Source organism: Pleurodeles waltl, chromosome 2_2, assembly GCF_031143425.1.
Source record: "Pleurodeles waltl isolate 20211129_DDA chromosome 2_2, aPleWal1.hap1.20221129, whole genome shotgun sequence".
Taxonomy (NCBI): Eukaryota; Metazoa; Chordata; class Amphibia; order Caudata; family Salamandridae; genus Pleurodeles; species Pleurodeles waltl.
This window is the reverse complement of record NC_090439.1, coordinates 645,978,429-646,000,603: the sequence shown is the minus strand read 5'-3', so window position 1 is coordinate 646,000,603 and position 22,175 is coordinate 645,978,429. Positions and strand designations below refer to the sequence as shown.

Genomic DNA, 22,175 nt, shown 5'->3' with positions numbered 1-22,175 from the left:
AAACGATGTCTCTATCTGCTCCCAATGGGAAACCACACTCAACATGGACTTTAAAATACTCAGCAAAGCAATGGCAACCAGACGTCTGCCCTATACATGCAGTTACTGATGCAACCAGACCAAAATGTGTTTATCCCAGCCCGTGATACTTCCCTTAACCTCTGTCGATTATATCATGTTATCTATAACCAGGAACTGCAATCCAACTCTCGGCTGTCATTATGTCAGTAGACCTGGAGAATGCCTTTGACACGGTCAGGTTAGACTTCTACAAGGAGGTTATGCTATGTATGAGGCTGGGGCAAGCACTGGACCAGATGGGTGCAGCTATTATGTGCTAGCCCCCACAGCAAGAGTAAAGACAGGTTGCACAATATCAGAACTTTGTGACATTCACCGGGGCGCAAGGCATCACCATTGAGCACTTGAGCCATTGGCAGAGAAGATTCGGTCTATGGGTGAGGACAGAGGAAACATTGTGGAGGGAAGCAGACACATCACATCCCTTTATTCTGCTGACCTACTGATCTTCTTAGTGAATTGGGAAGCAGATGTGGTCTACACAGTGCAGCTCTTGGAAGAATTCGGAACTTACTTGGGACTCAGGGTGAACTTGTCAAAGATGTGGGTGACCGGTGCCCTGGATGCCCTGCTGGGCTTCCACTGGAGAGTGCTGTGGGTGCCCAACACTTTTAGGTACTTGGGTATCCAGAACTTATATGATGTCGAAGGCTTGCAGGAGGGGAATTGGCAGTGGTGGCCGGCAGCTTTAGGGGGGGGGGCGGGCGGGAAGCACAGACACACACACACACACACACACACACACACACACACACATGCACACTCATTCTTTGACACAGACACGCACGCACGCACATCCATTAACAACACTCCTACCATTCAAACATGCGCGCATGCACTAAATTCATTTTAAAACATCACACATTCATTCTTTCACACACGCACGCACTTCCATTAACACTCATACCATTCAAACATGCGTGCATGCACTAAACATTAATTTTAAAAGATCACACACACTCCTTCTTTCACACACACACTCACGCACATCCATTACCAACAATCATAACACTCAAACATGCACGCACGCACCAAACATTCAGTTTAAAACATCACATACATACATACACACACACTTACCTTCAACCTCCAGGTCCCAGGAGGGGTGGGACTGCTGCCTTCCCTCATTGGCTGACCATAGGTCAGCCAATGAGGGAAGGCAGCAGTCCCAGCCTCGTCACCGAATGGGATGGGGTTGGTGAGATTGCTAACCCCACCCCACTCTATGACGAGGTGTCACTGATTGACACTCGCCCTGGGCGCTTCAGGGCTTAAACCTGAAGCGCCCAGGGAGAGTGTCAATTGGTGACGCTTTCTTCGTCACCCAGGGGAGGGCCTCGAGGCACCTTTGCCAAGCCGAGGAGGTCACGCCCATAGGAGCTGTGATCTCCTCAGCCCAGCAAAATTCAGCTCAGGCAGCTAGGAGTCTGCGCAAATCACGCATGTCTGCTCCTGGCTGCCTGAGCTGAACAAGAAGTGTTTGTCAGGCTGACCTTTGTTCAGCCTGACACAGTCTTCATGAGGGGCAAAAGGTGAGGGGGCGTGGCCCCTCCGCCCTAAAGGACGGGCCGCCACTGGAAATTGGGGAGTGATGCTGCGATCCCTTAGGTCCTGCGTCCCCTTCTGGAGATCGCTTCAACTCGCCTCAGGGCTCGCATAGCGGTCTCAAACAGATAGTAATGCTCCTGTTGCTCCTGTATTACTTCGCAAATCTTCTTGTGGGGGTACCTGCCCCATGGTTCAAGCAGCTAGATTCCATGCTTTGGAAGTTAATCTAGGATGACGAATGCTGCCACATTGTCTCTCTTCAGACTCTCTGCTGCCCACCATTAGAGAGCATGCTGGGAGTCCTGGACTTCGAGTTGTATTTTACGGTGGCGCAATTCCAGTTGGTTACACAGTGGGTCAATAGGACCAATCAGATGGAACTGGGCCGGTTAGGGTCAGAGTCAAATCCGGGAGTGTTGCTGGCCAAGATGCTTGCACCGGTGCTGAGGATTCAATAGCCGGGGTTTCTATTGTCCACTGCACTACACTGGGGGCAGAGCTGCATCAGGTGATTGCATAGTAATGTTCTTTATGCTCCCCTTTGGTGTGCTTCCCACACATTGAACCACTGACTACTTTACAACAGGACAGCTTGCCGCATGGATCGGAGTAGAGACCATGAGGGTAAGCGATTGCTACCAGTTGGCACCCAAATGTCGCTAGAGGACTTGACCGCACAGACTGACCTGCTGTTGGGCCTGTTTCTCACCTATGAGGCACTGTTCTGTGACCTCTGGGCATGAACGATGATTAATCTCTGACCCATGTGGTGTTGCAATCACTGCTAGGAAGCCCCTGGTTGCCCTTAGACCAAAGTGGGAATGGGTGATGGGCTGAGACATCCCCAATCCGAACAGAGCAGAATCCTGGCATACCTGCAGAAGGTGTCCCACAATTGTCACCTTCAGAACATTCAATTAAACCACACACAACATCCCTGACCCCGCATAGGATTGTGGCTATATATGGGGTGAGCTCACAAGATGTCCCCAGTGCTCACACTTGGATGCAGGCTTTAGTCCTATGAAATGGGGTTGCGCTCAAATCCAGCTGTACTGGGAGGTGATCCTGGTGCAGCTGGGTGTGACCCTGAATCACACTTTAATGAACATCATTAAGGTGTGCATACTGGGAGTCTTCCTTTGCCCTAAACCGAAGAAGGTATGAAATTGGTTTCTGGATTTAGGTGCATAGCGCTGGCCTGAAAGACCAGTGGGAGGCCTGGCATGGAGATCAGGGAGAGAGATGTCACTGCATGGGCCCATGTAGAAGACAGAGCCCTGCAGAGGGAAGAGGTCTGTGGGCTGTGAAGGAGACCGATAGCTGCTCTTCTGGTCGGAGGCAGTGGACAAATGGAAAACGCCTTCTAATGTGAAGAGCTTAGCTGACAGTTCACGGGAGGGCAGCAGGCCTGGGGATCCGGCTCTGGAATAGGCCGTGGGGGGTGGGGAAATTACAGGGCTGCTATGGCCAGGGGTACAGGAGGTCTCCCTCCAATGTGGGGACCTGCGATACCCAAATTAGATGGTCCTGCTTTTTCCTTTGCAGCCAATGGGAGAGAGGTTGCCAGATTTTCTCATAGGGTTGTACCCCCGTTCTTTCCTTTTCACCCTTAGACATCCGTTGTAGGGGGACCCCACCAGTGCAACCGCTGAAATCCTGAACTAAACTAACTCCTACCCAGTTGGAGTTAGTTTAAAGTTCAATATAGGGCCTATCCTACAAATATGGGTCAGACTATCGACAGAACAAGATGGTGATCCCTCACTGGATTGGCCAACACAACCACAATTACAACTACTCCAGTGCCATTAGAAGTCCAGGAGGCCCCAGTACTTGTATGAGGGTCAATCTGTGGCAAATTCGAGTGTGCAGGTTGATGTTGGGCATATCTGTTGCATTGATTTAAATTACTCCTTAAAGTGCACAATATTATGTTATGCACATTGAAAAATGGCAATAATGACACTTTAAAAAAGATGAAGAGAGTGAATTTTGGTCCTCCCTTAAAATCATTGCAGACCTACCCATGGACATGGGTATAATACTTGGAGGCAATATTAACATACCAATGGATGGGGACCTTGATAAAATTTCTAAAGAAAAATACAGACATCACAAGTCCCATGACCAATTAATTAACTTTTGTAAAATGCATTGCTTGATAGATGTTTAACGTATTCACTATCTGACAGATACTGACTTCTATTCTGTTTAAATCCACACAACTGTCTTTCTAAGATCAATTACTTACTCAGTGACTGTCGACTCATGCACTACTCATCCAACCCTAAAATAGATTATATTATAGTGTCATACCATGCAGGTATCTCTTTTGAACTGGAACTTGGGAGTGCCTAGCTCTATCTTTAAACAGCACAGAATTAACATTTTGGTAGACTGAAGAAGTCCGAGAATAGATTAAAAAAAGAAATTCAGTCTCCATACAAAAGAGAATAAAACAGACTTACCTTCTCCAGAAATCTACTGGAATGCATTAATTAAAAGCTTCAATAAGGAGTTAAATGATTAACCTAATGGTGGCTAAAAATATAAAGGACCATGTGCATCTAAACAAACATTAAAATTAAAAATGTCAGAACTAAAGAATCTTGCGTATTAAAATAATAATCTAGTAAGTGAAAAAGTGCATAATGTTGCCTCCATCAAAAAAGCCAAGAAAACAGTTGAAATAAAAAAAAAAAGAGGTAGACGATTCCTTGCAAACTATTTAAATTAAAGCAAAACAATTTCTTCCAAAAGAAATAAGGATGGTGTGCTTATTACATCGTCAAATAATATCCTGGAGGCTTTTTGGAAATTTTATGAAAAGCTTTACAATCCTGAAATGAAATTAATAAAAATAAATGAGTGCGTAGCCTACCTAGGGAAACTTTACCTTTCTTCTTTAGAAGAAAACCAATGGAAGATCTAAAAAAGACCATGTCCCATTCAGAAATACTAAAAGCTATCCTTAAACTAAAAATAGGGAATGCTTCTTGGCCTGGAAGGATTCACCAGTGAATTCTGCAGAAGCTTTGCACTCTGTCTTCTGGTCACACTCCACAACCTATTCTTACATTTTGCAAAAAACAGGCACCAGAGTAGGCTTGGCAGCTAAAACAATAATTTTTCTAATATCAAAGATTGATCAATACTACCTGTATGTCAAGAACTAGTGCTCAATTGCATCAATAAATATTGACTGTAAATAACATGGCAAAGTACTCGCAACAAGATTGGAAAGAATCTTGTTGCAATTTATATTACTCGCCACGATCTGGCTTTCTTAACAGTAGATTGGCTTTTCTGCCATGTCCTGGAAAGAGCTACATTTCCATACTTCCCAACTGCAGCTGTAGCCTTAGATGCAGAAAAGACGTTTGACAGAGTCACCTGTATTTTTAGATTGCTGGGATTTTAACTAGCGCCTTCGCCATGCACAGTAGTCTCATCAAAAAGTTATTGCAAATGTTACATTGAGAGTATGAAAGATGGCATAGAATATTTCATCATTGATATAATATGCAGAGTAATTAGCTGTGCATGGCAGAAGTGAGAGTTAATAGTTACCTTAGGGCGCGATTTTTAGTTACCTGAAAGAATTCTAAATATAACTACTGAATTTGAATGGTTTGTACGGGTAAATTCAGAACCTAACTATAACGTCCCTGTAACCTTTGTTTTTTTTTTCAGTGAATTTCTGTTTTTTTTTAACATATGCTAATTTTAATTGCTATACATGAATCCAACCACCGCTGCACACAGCTGAAACGGTTAGCCACAGGGCCAACCCCCTATAAGCACCCAGCCTTGCACCATGCACTGCCTTCTCCCGTGCACAGTAGGGGTTGCATGCAAAGGCTGGCCTGCAGCCAGTCCCTGCAGCCAACTCTCTCTGCCCCCCAACTACCCAACCTGATGTTGTGCACGGCCCTTTGCAGATGCACAGTGCAAGTTAGCCACGGCCTCTGTGGGTGTGAAAATAGGTTTGAGAGGCTGTATCTGAGGGTAAGAGTGGCTGTCAGAGTGACTGGGTGTGAGAGTGCGTACATCAGTGTTTTTGTGGGTGTGTCAATATGTGTGTGGGTCTGTGAGTGGTTGCATCAGGGTATCAGTGGGTGTGTGAGTGGTTGTGGGACAGTCTGAGTGGGTGAGTGAGTGTGTGTCTGAGTGGGTGCATGAGGGTGTGACTGGGGCTGTGAGTGAATGAGGGTCTGAGTGGGTCTGTGGGTTGGTGTGCGAGTGATGAGTTGGTCTGTGAGTGGGGTGCATAAGTGTCTGAGTGGGAGAGTTGATTGAGAGTCAGAGAAAGAAAGTGAGTGGGAGAAAGAAAATGAGAGGGGGAGAGTTTTTAAGGCTTTGATGTCTGATATACTTACAATGAGTTATTTGTCTCAAATGTAAAATTTTAAAAATGTATTTGTTTTTTTTCAAAAATATAGTTAATAATCAAAAAGTGGAAATTAGTCCAGCTGGACTTAAACACACATAGCTCAGTGACCTTCACACTGAGCTATAGGGGTTCATTTGTTTCTTTTTGTCGCCCTATATGGGCTTTCATATTATGTATTTAAAATAATTTAAAAACAAATTCATCAAAAGTGCTTTTTGGGCTGTCTGGCACCGCGGGGAAGCATTAAGGTCTCCCCCGCGTTCCCTATATATATATTTTTAATTAATTATTAATAATTAATATTATTATTTTTTAACACATAAAATGCCCTTTATGGGCTACCTGGCACTGCGGAAAAGCCTTAAGTGCCAATGCTTCAGCAAGCACGGAGCTGCTTTGACAACAGCTGTGTGCTTGCTGAAGCCTTTTGTCTCTGTCGACAGAGATGAAACTTAGGATTTTGACAGCAGGCCCTGCTTTAAAGGTTTCGCTGTTAAAGCCCGAAGTGCTTGCTGTGGCTTGGCTGCAGCCAAGTCACAGCAAACAGCTATATCCCGGGGGTTGGCACCCCCAACAGTGACACCAAGGGTGGCGGTCCCCAGGGCTATCCGAGGCTTCATGAGCGGGGCTGCGTGGCCCCATCCTCCAACAGGACATAACCCCAGGGGGTGGGGGGTCCCTGGGGCACAGGGATCCCATAGAGACCCCCTTTCTGTTGTTTACACTTTGCCCGGGGGGGGTGGTCCCCGGGTGGCCAGGGCCCCTGCATATGCTTTCACCAATGCCCCTGGGGTGAAGGTAGTGGTACCAGGGCACAGGGGGGCTGTGGGCCCCCCACATATTATAAACAAGGCAGCCCTGGGGAGGTGGCTATCTCCGGGGCAGCGTGGTGGGGCATGTGCCCCCCGCATATGATACAGTACAATCCCTGAGAGATGGTGGTCCTCAGGGTGTGGGGAGGGGCCTGTGGGTCCCCCATATATAAAACTTGAAGCCATTGGAAGGTGGCAGTACCCTGGGCTATACAAATTAGAATTTCCCTAAATTTCTCAAACTGCTGAACGGATTTACTCCAAATAAGCAAAAGCATGATCTGCGTGCCGACAGCTATCTTTCTGCCAAATTTGGCCTGTAGTTGTGTCTAAAGAATCCTAAGGGAATTAACATGGGAAATGCAGCGTTTTTTTAGCCCTCCTTTTTCTCGCACCATGCTTGACGCATCACCCCGAAACATTCCTTGCACAACAAGAATCAAGCAACACTTTTTTTGGAATATTTCATGAAGATTCGTCAAAAGGGGCAAAGATATAGGCATGTCAAAAAACAGTTTTCCTATGGTTACATGGTCTTAACCATACTGCCAGTAGGTAATATATATATATATATATATATATATATATATATATATATATATATATATATATATATATATATATTCTGTTTTTATGTAGTCACAATCTTAAAATCAACTTTACTAAAAGATGTATTTTTAAATTGTGAGCTCAGAGACCGCAAACTCCACATGTCCATCGCTTTCAAAGGGAATCTACACTTTAATCCAATTTAAAGATAGCCCCCATGTTAAACTATGAGAGGTACAGGCCATGCAACAGTGAAAAACGAATTTAGAAATATTTCACTGTCAGGACATATAAAACACATTACCTTAAACATACATTGCACCCTGCCGTTGGGGCTACCTAGGGCCTACCTTAGGGGAGCCTTACATGTAAGAAAAGGGAAGGTTTAGGCCTGGCAAGTGGGTACACTTGCCAAGTCGAATTTACAGTTAAAACTGCACACACAGACACTGCAGTGACAGGTCTGAGACATGACTACAGAGCTACTTATGTGGGTGGCACAACCAGTGCTGCAGGCCCACTAGTAACATTTCATTTACAAGCCCTGGTACCTCCAGTGCACTTTACTAGGGACTTACTAGTAAATCAAATATGCCAATCATGGATAAGCCAATTACATACACATTTTGTAAAGGAGCACTTGCACTTTAGCACTGGTTAGCAATGGTAAAGTGCTCAGAGTAACAAGACCAGTAAAATCAGAGTCCAGCACACATCAACAACCTGGGGAACAGAGTCAAAAAGTTAAGGGAGATCATGCCAAGGATGAAAAGTCTAACATTGCGTATTAGCAATTGTGTTATTGTCTCACTTCACTTGCACACAACTCAGCAAGTGGAGTCCTTTTTTACAAACCCTGTGCACTTCTATAATATCACTACACACATAGTATAGAGGCCAATGTTAATATTTGGGCATGGTGGATTTAATTGTATCGTGCTTTTTAGGTTTCACCTGCACAGTGCTTGTGCTGTGCATGTGAAATATATAGTATTAAATATACACTTGTGCTTGTTACTTTACTCTTCCTTGTTTTTTTTGGTTGTAGGTGTTCTATTTCCTGTTCTTCGGTGTACGTTTCTCTTATCAGTTTCCCATCTGCAAACTACTGTGTTAATCCGCTTTGGTGGAACTTCTTTTAAGTGTCTCAAGCTTTAATTCGGAAACCAAAATAAAACCTAACCAGAGGTACACCCTTGCTTTAAAGTTATAGTGCTGCCCGAGTGCCGTGGTCTCAGTGTGCTGTTGTTTCTTCTCCACGCCCTGGATGAAGCATAAACTACTTAGTGCCCCCCCCCCCCCCGCCCGCCCCCGGGCACAAGCAAGGACCCACTTGAGTGCGTTTGTCATCATGTGCACTCTACCATCTCCCCGAGGCACAAGCAGGCATCCACTTCACTACTTATTTTATTCCTGCCTAGTTTTTATTTGCTTATCGGGTCGCACCCACCTATTTCCTGGTAGATCTTAAGGAACCTCTCATTCTTGAGCAGAACCTATAGAGAAAACCTACTGGGTATTTTCACTTGTGTATAAATCTATGTGAGGCAGGGTATATATTAGCTGTGAGGCGCCCTCCTATACAGATCGATGCAAAACTCCTTCAATTACCCTCCAGGTGGTTCACGCTCTGACACCCCACTGACTTCATTCCTAGTGTAGCTTGAGCCTTCAAGCCCACATCATGAAGAACACGTTTTCTTCCCCCCGGCAAGGCGGTGCCGACTGTAGAGCGCCTGATCGGTAGTGCTGGGGGTCTTGTATCCAGACAGCGGTTGGAGACTGAGCCGATCAGGAGGATATACACGTTGATGAGTGTGAAACCCCGCACCCGCCAGAAGGCCTTCACCTGGTGCCAAAGTGTTTCTTCCTGGCGCATGGATGTATGGTGTTCACTCGGTAAAAGCTGGAACATATATGTAGTCTTTCTCTGTAGAGTATTACCTTATGCATGGCATGTCTATGCACAGGAGTAAATGCATTCATACTTTTTTTCTGGAAGATTAAATTTATTAAGCTTGTCCATGCCTGGTGGTCATATGTAGGTGAAAGGAATGTTTTTCTGCGAAATCTATTGATGTGGACTATTTTCTTAGTATTAATATAAGCATTTTTAACAAAATTTCAACAAATAAAGTGTAATTGTCACTCATCTTGAAGGTGTATTGTTTGATGTAGAACTTTGAAAATGACTTAGAGGTCTATTTAAAGAAGAGCAGTAGAGCTAAAAGGTAGTAAGAAAAGTTCGAAAGATTACACAAAAGACAAGATTTTGCTAGAAGTGAAACAGCACGAGAAGCAGAATCAATAAAACAAGCATTGGCAAAGCCAATAGGTTTCATCTTTTGTGCTGCATTCCAAAAGACATTAGCCTGATGTTCACAGAAAAACCAGTGAGCTTTTAAAACTTTTGTCATTTTTTCATAAGAGTGAGTTGATTTAAAAACCACCTCAGAAAGCCCTGGGCTGTAGGATTTGCCTGCACAGCATTTACGCTGTGCTCCTTTGGTTTTTCCTTTGCCCTTTAGCGAAACTCCCTATAGCTGCACCCAGGACCAGCCTTTGGCATGTGGAAGCTGGGCCGACACCCAGGGCGCAGTCCACCCGAGGGATGCTGGAGGTCCCTGCAGCTGGCTCTCTATGATGATTTCAGTCAAAATACATGTGGAGGGGGCACCAAGTGTGGTTTTGGCCTGTGGCGCTCTTTCAGCAAAGGTCAGCTCTGGCTGGATTGAGGTACTGGGTTTTTCAGAACCGGTACTGATCCGGTAACCCAGCGGTGCCAGGGTACACCCAAAGACCTCGGGTACTTTCCTGATTCAGACTACAGAAACTCAGAGTCTTCTAGGTGAAGTCAAATATCAAATTTATTGGCTGCAACCAAGTAACAAGCGTCCTAGAAGTACAACAGCACGGTTTGTATGTTCTCAGGAGACTGTGTGTCAATGCAAAATCAGGTTTCCTTATATACAGTTTTTTAAGCTTCAGGCAAACATTCTTGACATTTTGGTTGGTCATTCACATGTCTTCACTACAAAGGAAAAGACAGTGACATGATGAAACCTCATATTTCATGTCATCCAACCCATAATAAATTACCCGGCAAGGCCTAGAATTTCACATCAGATAAGTGTGGACCCCCAATAAAAACGGGCACCTCCCCCTCGTAAAGTAAGAAGCAGAAAAGAGCAGGTGCAAGTGTGAGCAAGATTAGGCAGGGTGTGTGAGCGATAATAAGGGTTTTATGGCATGGTGTGCCTTGATGCTATCTGATTCGGCCACTGGGAGAGGGACTGACCAAACAGGTTTGGCCTGAGGCAATGGTTCCAGCTTGCCGAGGTCAGAGAAAAGTCAATCAAGGTGTACGTGTCCTTGGAATCAAATCCGACTGTATTATAAGCCTATGTGAGGGCAACTTTTAAAATGGCTGCCGTGTATAAAATGGGAGCCACGAGTGCAAGACGAAAATGGCGATTTCGAGGTGAAAACGCTGCTGGAATTGAGCGAAAATGCTCATGCTTAGTGTACTAGTCATTATCGGTCTTTTGATACTAAAATCGTACTGCTGTGGCAAAGTAAATTACATGGGTCCAGAATTTTTAGAACCACAAACCCTCCTTTTGCCCTTACATAGGCAATATACCTATTCTCATGCTAATCTGAGTCCAGGTCTATGTTTCTAAAGTCGTTGAGATGTTGCTGTAACATCATCCTAGTATTTAGCTCGTCTCTTGGTGCAGGTTTCCTTATGCATGATGTAACACAGAAACCACATATCGCAGGAGCACACTGCACGCATAGACAGAACAGGAAAATAATGGCCAAGATCATCCCAATGACCATCAGAATCTTCCATCCCCATGCTGATATCAGTTCCCAGAACCATCCCATTAATGACCAATCTCCTTTATCTAAATGAATAGATTCGGAAATTCTATGCAATTTGGAGATGGCCTGGTATACTGTTGGAGCGTTATCTGGGACAAAAACACAGCAACTCGACTGGATCAATGTACATACTCCACCCCGGTCTGCAAGTATGACATCTAATGCGACCCTGTTCTGAAGGGTCATAAGACGATCCGACTGGAGCTCAGCAGTCAAGTTACCAAGGGCACCAGCGGTTTCAGCCACGGTGGATTCAACCACTCTTATTAATTGCCTTATGCTCCTGCTGTTACTTATTTGTCCCCAGAACGGCAGAAAACCCTTTACGAAGTCCCCAAATTCTTGTCCTGCAGTGTCTTCTTCACTGAAGACGCCTCTAACTATCCTTGTCTTGTGGTAATCTGCCGCTGCTGTGTAGGTAGGGGGCAACAGGAACGAAACGAAGCATGTGCCCGAAAAGTCAGGGGGCAATCATGTAAAGGCTCTATCATGGCAGATGAAATAGGTGCCCTTAGCTGCCAAGAGCGGAGGGGAGGTCTGAGATGCGAAGACATATGTCTCAGTGCAGACGCTTTCCCCTAGCTGAGCTCTGGGATTCTTGCCAGTACCTTGCAGACACAGGTGACCCTGATGGGGTACAACCCAAATCAGGGAAGATATCTTAGCTTGCTGTTTCTCATTCATTGTGGCTTCATATCCGGTCATGTTCCATCCTATATATGCCATTGTCTCATCTCTGGGGATAGTCTCGTAGAGGATATTGTCCTTCATCATGTCTATGATACCTTTAACTAAAGCATTTTTCTTAGGGTTGTCTTCCGCAAAACGTAGGGGGTAGTGTGCATAGATGAATATCGTTCTGAATGCCCACACGGAACCATTGTGGCTGAAAGGCAGGATCAGATAAGGGATACCTTTATCTGCTGTGTGAGGCATAAGGCCACACACCCAACAGTTAGTTGTATTTATCACTAGCTAGTGTTGGTGCAAAAGCTGGATGAAGGAGTTATTAATGAACTCTAGTCTCCTAGCAGATTCATGTTTAGGGAGGAGTTGAAAAGAATGTGGGGAAACAGTGGAAGGAGGAGGTGTAGACGAGGTAGTGGGTGCCAATATCACGTTAAAACAGAATAAAATATATCCTATAAAAAACATAAGTATACTAAATAACATAAAAATGCACAGCAGCAAAAACTGTTTCCTGGTTATCGTTTCACATATTCTCTTCTTGAAACTCAGTCTTTTAACATGTTCTCCATTTTGGAAAGATTCCATCCTCTAACCGTTGCCGTTCGTGGCGGTTGGTTTACTTCACTTAGGAGTGTTCTGAATGTTCCAGGCCGCCCTAGAACAAACTAGACCTGTAGACCTTGTGTCCACAGGCTACCCCCCTAAGTCTTTTCAGCCACAATCCTACAGCTGAACCCGGATGGAGGTTCAAAAAATACAAAAAAAGCAAAAAGTCATTCAAAAATAATTTTCCATATTGGAGAACTTTGCTAAAGGGAAGAAAAGTAAACTATTTTATTTGTCCTTTATTCTTGGTCGTAGATTATAACGGTTAGTCCCAGGTATCGTGTGGTCCTGAAAAAGGAGTTCAGGTTCTGTAGTGTCCAATCGAACTGACGGTGATACTGCTGATTGTAAAATGTCATCACTTTCTTTCTCAGTGAGTGTTCCTTTTATTCGTGCATCGCTGAAAGGCAGAAAACGTGGCACGGTTTCAGTCTCTGAGTCGGCGACACCTTCCTGAACCCACCGGTCATATGGCAGAGGTAGGGGTACCCTTTTGCAATGGGTCCCATGGATCCAGTGTTTCTTCCCTTCTACTCGAACAGCTGATCTTGTGGAGAGAAGAACGAGGTGCGGTCCGGTCCACCTGGGCTGCTCGTTTTTGGTTCGCTGAAAGTTCTTTATTAAAACCCAGGATCCAGGCTCAATGGTATGACCTGGAGATTCAGAGACCGGAGGCAGGGTGTCGTGGACCTGTTGATGTAAGACACGCAATTTAGCTGTCAATTCATACAGATAGTCAAGCAAGACAGGATGCTCTATCTCGCTGAACTTCTTGGGCCTAGGCACTCCCCATATATTGGCCGGGCGGCCAAAGATTATTTCATAAGGGCTAAGTTTCACTCGTGAATGCACAGTCATTCTGGTTGATAGGAGTGCTAAGGGTAGAGCGTCAGGCCATTTGAGACCAGAGCTCGCTTGTATCTTGGCCAATTTTAGCTTTAGAGTGCCGTTATAGCATTCCACTAATCCAGCTGATTGGGGGTGATTTGCAGCATGAAACTTTTGGTTTATGCCTAGCCCTTCGCATACTTTCTTCATCACTTGACCCACAAATTCACTTCCATTGTCACTCCAGATCATTCTCGGCATTCCGAATCTAGGGAAGAACTCTTTCACAAGGGCTTTGGCTGTGGATAGCGCAGTATTGTCTTTTAGGGGATAGGCTTCCACCCATCTTGAAAAGGCACAAACAACAACGAGTACGTATTTTAAGTTGTTGCACCTCTCCATGTGGATGAAATCTAGCTGCAAAACCTCAAACGGATACGTAGGAGGTGCAAAATGACCAGCTGGAGTTGGGGTTCCTCTACCAGGGTTGGGTTTCAGGCATACCATGCAATTTCTAACCACATTTTCTGCGCACTTGGGAATTCCTGCATTTTGCCATACTGGGGCCAACAACTTACAAATCCCTTTCACACTGATGTGAGCCATTCCATGAGCCATTGTAACTACTGCAAGCACATACGCATCGGGTAGCAACCATCTTTGATGTTCTGACAACTGGACCCAACAACCATTCACATCCAATTTACCCGTACTTTCTCTCCACACACTCAATTCTCTCTCTGTGGCTTCAGCTTGAATCGATTTCACGCTTTCTATCGTGTCTTCACACATTCCAACATCACCAATCCATCTTGCAGGGCCCGCGACATACATTCGGCTCATCACATTCCTTGCCGTTTCTTTTGCGACCTCGTCAGCAAATGCATTCCCACGACCAACATCATCAGTCACCTTTTTATGTGCACTACACTTCACAATCGCAACTTGCAACGGTAAAGTAAGTGAATCAAGAAGCTCATTTACCAACTGACCATGCTGTATTTTAGTTGCATGCGAGGTCAGGAACCCACGTTCCTTCCACAAACGCCCAAAACTATGGGCCACACCAAACGCATATTGGCTATCGGTATAGATAGTCACTTTCATTCCTTTTGATACTGTACATGCTCTTGTTAGGGCTATTAACTCAGCTGCTTGGGCTGAATTATGTGGGATACGTGCAGCTTCAACAATCGTACACAAAGTTGTCACAGCATACGCCGCAGTCGTGTCACCATTCGGGAGCTTAAAGCATGAACCATCCACCCACAAAGTACCATCACTCTTTGCAATGGGAGTGTCAAGAAGGTCTATTCTCCCTTTCGTTTCTTCTTCTGTTCTATGGAGACAATCATGTTGTTCAGAAGTATCTAACTCCGTCACAATTGGCAATAACGTAGCTGGGTTAAGTGTAGTGCATCTTTTTATATGTACATGGCTTGCTAACAATGTCAACTCGTAACCTGACAATCGAGCACTAGTTAAATGCTGTGTCTTGGTTCTGTTTAACAACGTGTCCACTGCATGTGGAACCATTACGATTAATGTGTTATTCATCACTAAACCAGCAGACTGACGGATAGAAACAGCAGCTGCTGCTGCCGCTCTTAAGCAGCTCGGTAGTGCCTTAGCTACTGGGTCTAAGGTTGAAGAGAAATAGGCGCATGGACGCTCCCTGTCTCCAAACTGTTGTGTCAAAACTGCTAACGCACAACCTTCTTTCTCATGGACATACAATGTAAAAGGCTTGCTGTAGTTGGGGGTACCCAACACAGGAGCTGAACATAATGCATCACGTAATTCGACAAAACTTTTCTGACAATCTTCAGACCATGGGACGGGATTTGGTATATCTTTACAAGTTAATGCCACCAAGGGTTTGGCTATTAACGAAAAATTAGGTATCCATTGTCTGCAATATGATGTAATACCCAAGAAAGCACGCACTTCTCTTTGTGTTTTTGGCACACTTATTGCTGCAACAGCCCTGACTCTCTCTGGGGTCAGTTGCCTTCCCTCCTTCGAAAAGAGATGACCTAAATAGGTCACTTCTTTTTGACAATACTGTAACTTTGAAAGGGACACTTTGTGGTGTAAATCAGACAAATGACGCAATAATGACAATGTTGACAATGAGAGTGGCGCCATCAGGTAACATAAGAGTGTCAAGTTGTGCTTTCAAAGCCTGACTATAGATAGATGGGCTTTCACAATAGCCTTGATGAGCTCTCTTAAATCTGAAGCTTCGTCCTCCCAAATTGAAGCCAAAAATGTCCCTGCTCTCTTCTGCAATAGGGATGCTGAAGAAAGCATTTTTCAGGTCTATTACTGAGAACCAAGTGGCTGAAGCTGGAATCATTGTCAACAATGCAGTGATATCGGGGACGACTGGAAACTGTGGCACAACTATTTTGTTCACCTCTCTAAGATCAATTACAAACCTATAAACAGGTGGCTCAGTAGGGTCAGTATGCTTCAAGACAGGCAAAACAGGACTATTGCAAACGTTGCCTCTTGTCTCTTCAATTACATCTTTCTCAATCAGATCACGAATAATTGCCAACAACGCTTTTTCCCCCTCACTAGAGATCTTGTATTGGGGAATACGTGGCATTTTAACATTGGCTTTTAATGTTATCACATATGGCTGAATTTCCAAAAGACCTACATCATTAGGTCCAGTAGCCCAAAGAGTATTAGGAAGAGACGAAAATTCTGGTGGAAATCTGTCCTTTGACAAATACATTGGTGAAACCACTTTCTTACCCAATGTGAGTTGCACTCCAGAAGGAGAGCAATACAGTGTTGCATACAATCTCTTTAACAAATCTAATCCTAACAAGTTCTCGCCACAACCTGTCGTCAAAATAAGGGGTGTTTCAAATTTACAAGGTCCAACAGAAAGAGATATAGGGTTAGAAATCGGATTTCTAACTGGGGCGCCGGAAAACCCTACTGATACATTTGTTTCGCCAGACAAAGGTGCGCCAGGGAGTTTTGAGTGCATAATAGAACTCTTGGTAGCACCAGTATCCAACAGAAAAGGTTCTGACACACCTGATGCAATCACCTGAACATAAGGCCCACTCTGATCTACTGGAACTGAAACAACTCCCTCTCTTTGTCTATGGCTGTCCTAGCAATCATTACTGTCCAAATGCTCATCCTCTGTATAGTAATCATCAGTATAGTACTGAGTCGTCCTACCAGATGCATTAACCTGTTGATCAAATCTGTTCATTGAGTTTTGAGGGAGGAATGGGCGCGCGCTCTGGGGAACATATCCACGTCCTCTTCCTCTAGGTGCTTGTGGAACACCTCGACCTCTTAACCCAGAAGTACCATTTGCGCGCTGTAGCAAAGCAGGGCAACTATACTTGAAATGACCCTCTTCCTTGCAATATGAACACTGATTGGGACCTACTGGGATACGTGGTTGAGCATACTCGGTTCTTTGCGAGTTTCTCTGAAACGGTTGGGGCTGATAGTTATTCTGATAATTGTTCTGTGCACCACTATTCTGACCACCACGTGGCGGGTACGCTTGTTGTAACAGAACCTTCGTTTTCAATTCTTTTGTTTTCTTCTCTACTCTATCTCTCTCATCATTATCTCTATTTTCGTAGTACTGTGCAGTAGCCAATATCTGTGCTGAAGAGGAAACTGCCCAAGAACTTTCTGAGTCTTTTAACTTTTTACACAACTCAGGAAGCAGATTATGCACAAATTTATCGACGAACAAACGTTGACCACCTTCCGTGCTCATATCTTGACCACTGTGGTCCACAAACGTTTCTTCAAACCTGGTGAAGAAATCTGATACCGTTTCTTCTTTCTTTTGCTTACATGCAGACAATTTATCCCAGTTTACACGCATCGCAGGCATTATGGTTTTCATGTAATCAATAATCCTACCAGGAAGCTCTGTCACTAAAGGCTCAGGTTTAGCACCACCAATTTGTCGGGCATCTGCAGCAGCAATATTAGCCCATGTGTCACCTAACTCTTGAGCATGGTCTGTATGGCGAATCTTTCCCCATAAAGGCTGTGGAACAACATTCCCAAACAACATGTCTGTCAGCTAAATTCATAAGGCAAGATCCCGCAGTCTGTGACAATTCCTTGTAATACCCTGTAGGATTCTTACGGGGATCAGGCAATGTCTGCTTAAGGGCTAAAACTTCAGCTCGCTTCCATGGAACGTGTACCCATACACGCTAGAGATGAGGCAGGACAGGTGGATTAGCATTTGGGTCCCCTTCCCTCCACTGTGGGGGAACTTCTCTCATGGGGTACTGTTTCACTTTCTTTTTAGCAGAAGAATCATATTTAAATAATAACCTGGAAACGCCTTCAGTCCTAAATGACAATAACATCGAAACTGCTTTCTCGACATCTGAACCCACAATCAAACCTGTCGAAAAATCAAACCGTACACGACACAACTTAGGCGGATTGGGCTCCAAACCATTTTCCTCTAAATCCTCAGAAAGAAAAGTACACATTTTCTCAAAAACGTATCTCTGTTTCGGTTCTTCCCACTGATGGAAGAGATCCATAACAGACTCTAGTTCATATCTCGCTGGTTCAGTAACCCATTTATGCGCCAAATAATTCAGTGTCTCTTTCTCCATACCATCAGGCAATTGGCTACGCAATTGTTTACGCTCTGTAACTGGGGTCGCAGCTAATGACCCAAAGAGAGGGGATAAAAGACTAGTCACAGTGTTTGTCATTCTCTGATGGATAGAGGGAGAGGTTGACAAATGAACAGGAGGAAAAACAGAATGAGACAAGGCAGAGACAGAAGCAGTATCAGAAACAATACCAGGAGTAGTAGTCGCTATAGTAGTCAAAGTTGTAGGAAGTAAAGGCAGAGCAGATGTCAAAGCTGGTGGCCCTTGAGGAGGCTGCACCGGAGAAATAGGAACCAACTGAGGAATAGCTGGTGGGTGCTGGGGAGGAGCAGGAGGCAATGCAACCACCGCTTGTGCAACTAGAGGTTGCGGAGGTGCCGTTGCATTCTGCGCATAGGGTGGTGGCGAACTTAGCAAATGCGACATTAGGGGATCTTTTTCAGAGTCTTTTGCTGCATCTTGCTGAAGAGGCGGCAAAACTGGATAGCATTTATCTATTGTCATTTTATGTCGCCTATGCAACTGCTCATTCAACTGTTCTACCTCGTTATCTTTAAACTGTATAGCAGCTTGCATAATCGAAATACCTTTTTCTCTCTTATTTTTCTTAGCTAATTTAATTTCCTTTTGCTTGGCTTCCTTACGCCATAAGCGGAAAGAATCAAACATTGCCGGCCGGGCTTTCTTCTTAAAAAGTCTAACTTCGAGGTTATCTAAGATTTCTGTGTCAAAGCTACCATTTTGGGGCCATTTTAAAACACCATCTTTTCTGGTGTAACGGATCCATACTTCATTATATGTGATGGGGCCTACTCTGTGCTTCACATATAGTTCATAAGTTGGAGTTCCAATCGGAGGAACCGGACATGAGTCCTCCAACCGGGAGTCCCTTTTACAACCAAGACAAAACAAATTTCCAAGTCTGTTAAGACCAGGCATCTTCGCTCACTAGTCTAGCTTCAAACTTCAAAGGATTATAGTTTACGATAGTCTCGTGAATACACGAGTCCTTCGGCTTTGGTACTTGCAAGTTCCAAATCAAAGTGATCCCAAAGGGATACCAAACCAAATGTCCAACTAAGGACCAAACCAAGTGTCCAACTAAGGACTGGGAGACGCTCCACTTATACTTAACTGAAAATATCGATGACGTCACCAGAAGACTCGTCTTATCGTTTCGCTCTACCAAACATCAAGGGTCCAAATCAGGGCGATAGCCAGGGCAGCAGTCCTTCGTAGCCGTCGGGAAGCGGGGAACCTCGCAGCAAAGACTTTCGGACCACGTTGACATGCAGGGGTCGATGAAGTGGCGGCCTTCCTCCAGAATTTTCACACGAAGCTCCCCACGGACCTCAGGCTTGGACCGGTACCGCTGGTATCACCCCACGTTGGGCGCCAACTGAGGTACTGGGTTTTTCAGAACCGGTACTGATCCGGTAACCCAGCAGTGCCAGGGTACACCCAAAGACCTCGGGTACTTTCCTGATTCAGACTACAGAAACTCAGAGTCTTCTAGGTGAAGTCAAAGATCAAATTTATTGGCTGCAACCAAGTAACAAGCGTCCTAGAAGTACAACAGCACGGTTTGTATGTTCTCAGGAGACTGTGTGTCAATGCAAAATCAGGTTTCCTTATATACAGTTTTTTAAGCTTCAGGCAAACATTCTTGAAATTTTGGTTGGTCATTCACATGTCTTCACTACAAAGGAAAAGACAGTGACATGATGAAACCTCATATTTCATGTCATCCAACCCATAATAAATTACCCGGCAAGGCCTAGAATTTCACATCAGATAAGTGTGGACCCCCAATAAAAACGGGCACCTCCCCCTTGTAAAGTAAGAAGAAGAAAAGAGCAGGCGCAAGTGTGAGCAAGATTAGGCAGGGTGTGTGAGCGATAATAAGGGTTTTATGGCATGGTGTGCCTTGATGCTATCTGATTCGGCCACTGGGAGAGGGACTGACCAAACAGGTTTGGCCTGAGGCAATGGTTCCAGCTTGCCCAGGTCAGAGAAAAGTCAATCAAGGTGTACGTGTCCTTGGAATCAAATCCGACTGTATTATAAGCCTATGTGAGGGCAACTTTTAAAATGGCTGCCGTGTATAAAATGGGAGCCACGAGTGCAAGACGAAAATGGCGATTTCGAGGTGAAAACGCTGCTGGAATTGAGCGAAAATGCTCATGCTTAGTGTACTAGTCATTATCGGTCTTTTGATACTAAAATCGTACTGCTGTGGCAAAGTAAATTACATGGGTCCAGAATTTTTAGAACCACAGGATCCATTTCAAGCTTACTTGTGGGATGAATGTTTATTTTATTTTTTTGTCCTCCACCCTTCACCTAATACCCCTGCTTTATAGTACCACTCGTAGCAGCACAATATATTGCCTTTCTCAATAAACAAGTTATTAAAGTTTAACAGAATTTCAGTAACATATATTGCTCAAATGCTCACCGAGCTACAACTTACAACAAAAATTAACAATGCTTGTTACATGTACTGGTTCTAAATTCCTACTATGTTTGTTTGTGCATATAATTTCTGTATCAATAAAGGAACTTTAAAAAATAAAAAAAAGTCTTGCTTGCCTTTCAGAGAGCTAGCCTCCACCCAACTGTTAAACCTATCGGGAGGTTCAACCAAATTCGTTAGAGCTGCTTCTTTGCACCTTTAGCCTTCGATTTTGATATCATTCCACCCTGTAGGTATGCAACAGATCATCCAGGTTTTTTGTAAACACCCCGAAATTGCTTCACCATCATAATGTTGTAAGGGTGAATATAAATGCCTTTTGTAAGCTCATCTTTTGTCACTATAAATCTCATCAAAAGTCTACTCATATTCTGTTGGAAATAAATCTTTCACCTTAGTAAGTAACCTGCTCGCTTTATTTTGGAAAGAGTTATCTATTCCTCCAGGAATAGATTATGTACACGTCTTACATGCAGCTAAATAATTCTGCTGTATATCTAAATGAGGTCTAGTTTTCATAGCCAGGTGTCCACAAGCATTATAAATACCTATAAATGGCTGTATTACATTCATGTAGCTGGAAGTACTGTAAGCTGGAAAATACTTTCCATATGTTAGATTTTAAGGTTCTTTTAAAGTGCTCTTTTACTGGCACTTTTACTGCTGTGTGAATTACGTACTAGTTCATCAATCTCTGAAAGGGCTTGTTTTAAAAATTCTATCCCAATATCTGTCAGTTTTTTAGATGTTCGTCCTTTGCTGAAGGGCAGTGGCTCTGGGACCGGTCTTGTGTTTTAACGCCTTTGCAAAGGTGTACTTGGACATTACATCTATGGAAGTCTGCCGCATAAATATGCTTAACAGAATTCTGAAGGCTGGTTAGATCTGCCATTCACTGATAGTCTGTGGTGTTCGCCACTGTTAGTATTCGCTGAAATCATTTCAGAGGAGGTTTAGATAGAGAATACAGATCATCCACAGATAACCACTCCTTCATTAGAGTTTTTTCAACAAGCTCTATTCAGCCTAGACACATCGAAGCGTAACCTCAAAAACTTCAAACCCCTTACTTATCATTATAAATATTTCTGAACAGCACATCCGCCATGTTACTCACACATGCAACCCACTAAAAGAAAGACCATTGTGTGTAAGATCATTAAAAATAAAGATAATGCAAAATAATAATCAGAAACTCACTATTTACATGTTTTTTTTTTTTTTACTAGCTTTTCATATACTTGTCAGGGGCATAGCTTCCAGAAGGGGTGTTTTATGATGTTACGCCCTACTAATAAATATAGGCCCCCATTACAACCAAAAGCGGCGGTAAGACCACCAACAGGCTGGCGGTAAAAAAAAAAAATGGAATTATGACCATGGCTGAAACCCCCAACATAGACAGCCACTTTAACACTCCGACCGCCATGGCGGTAGAAACAAACAGCATGGCGGTCACCGCCAGCAGACAGGTGGAAGACAATGTACCGCCCACATCATTATGAGAGGCCAATCTGCCACAGTTTCTGGGGCGGATTTAATGTGAACATAAACACGGCAGAAACAGGACTTGAAAGGGAAAATGCTCACCTCTACACACCCCACGAGGAACCAGGACGCCATGGAGCCGGAACTCCAAATTCTACCTGCTCCTCTGCCAGAAG

General features: G+C 44.1%; 1 protein-coding gene across 2 annotated transcripts in view; it reads left to right on the top strand.

The window, feature by feature from the left end:
• Positions 1–22,175, top strand: part of LOC138282516 (kinesin-like protein KIF20A) — a 531,681-nt gene that overhangs the window by 477,677 nt on the left and 31,829 nt on the right. The gene's annotated exons all lie outside the window — the stretch shown is intronic.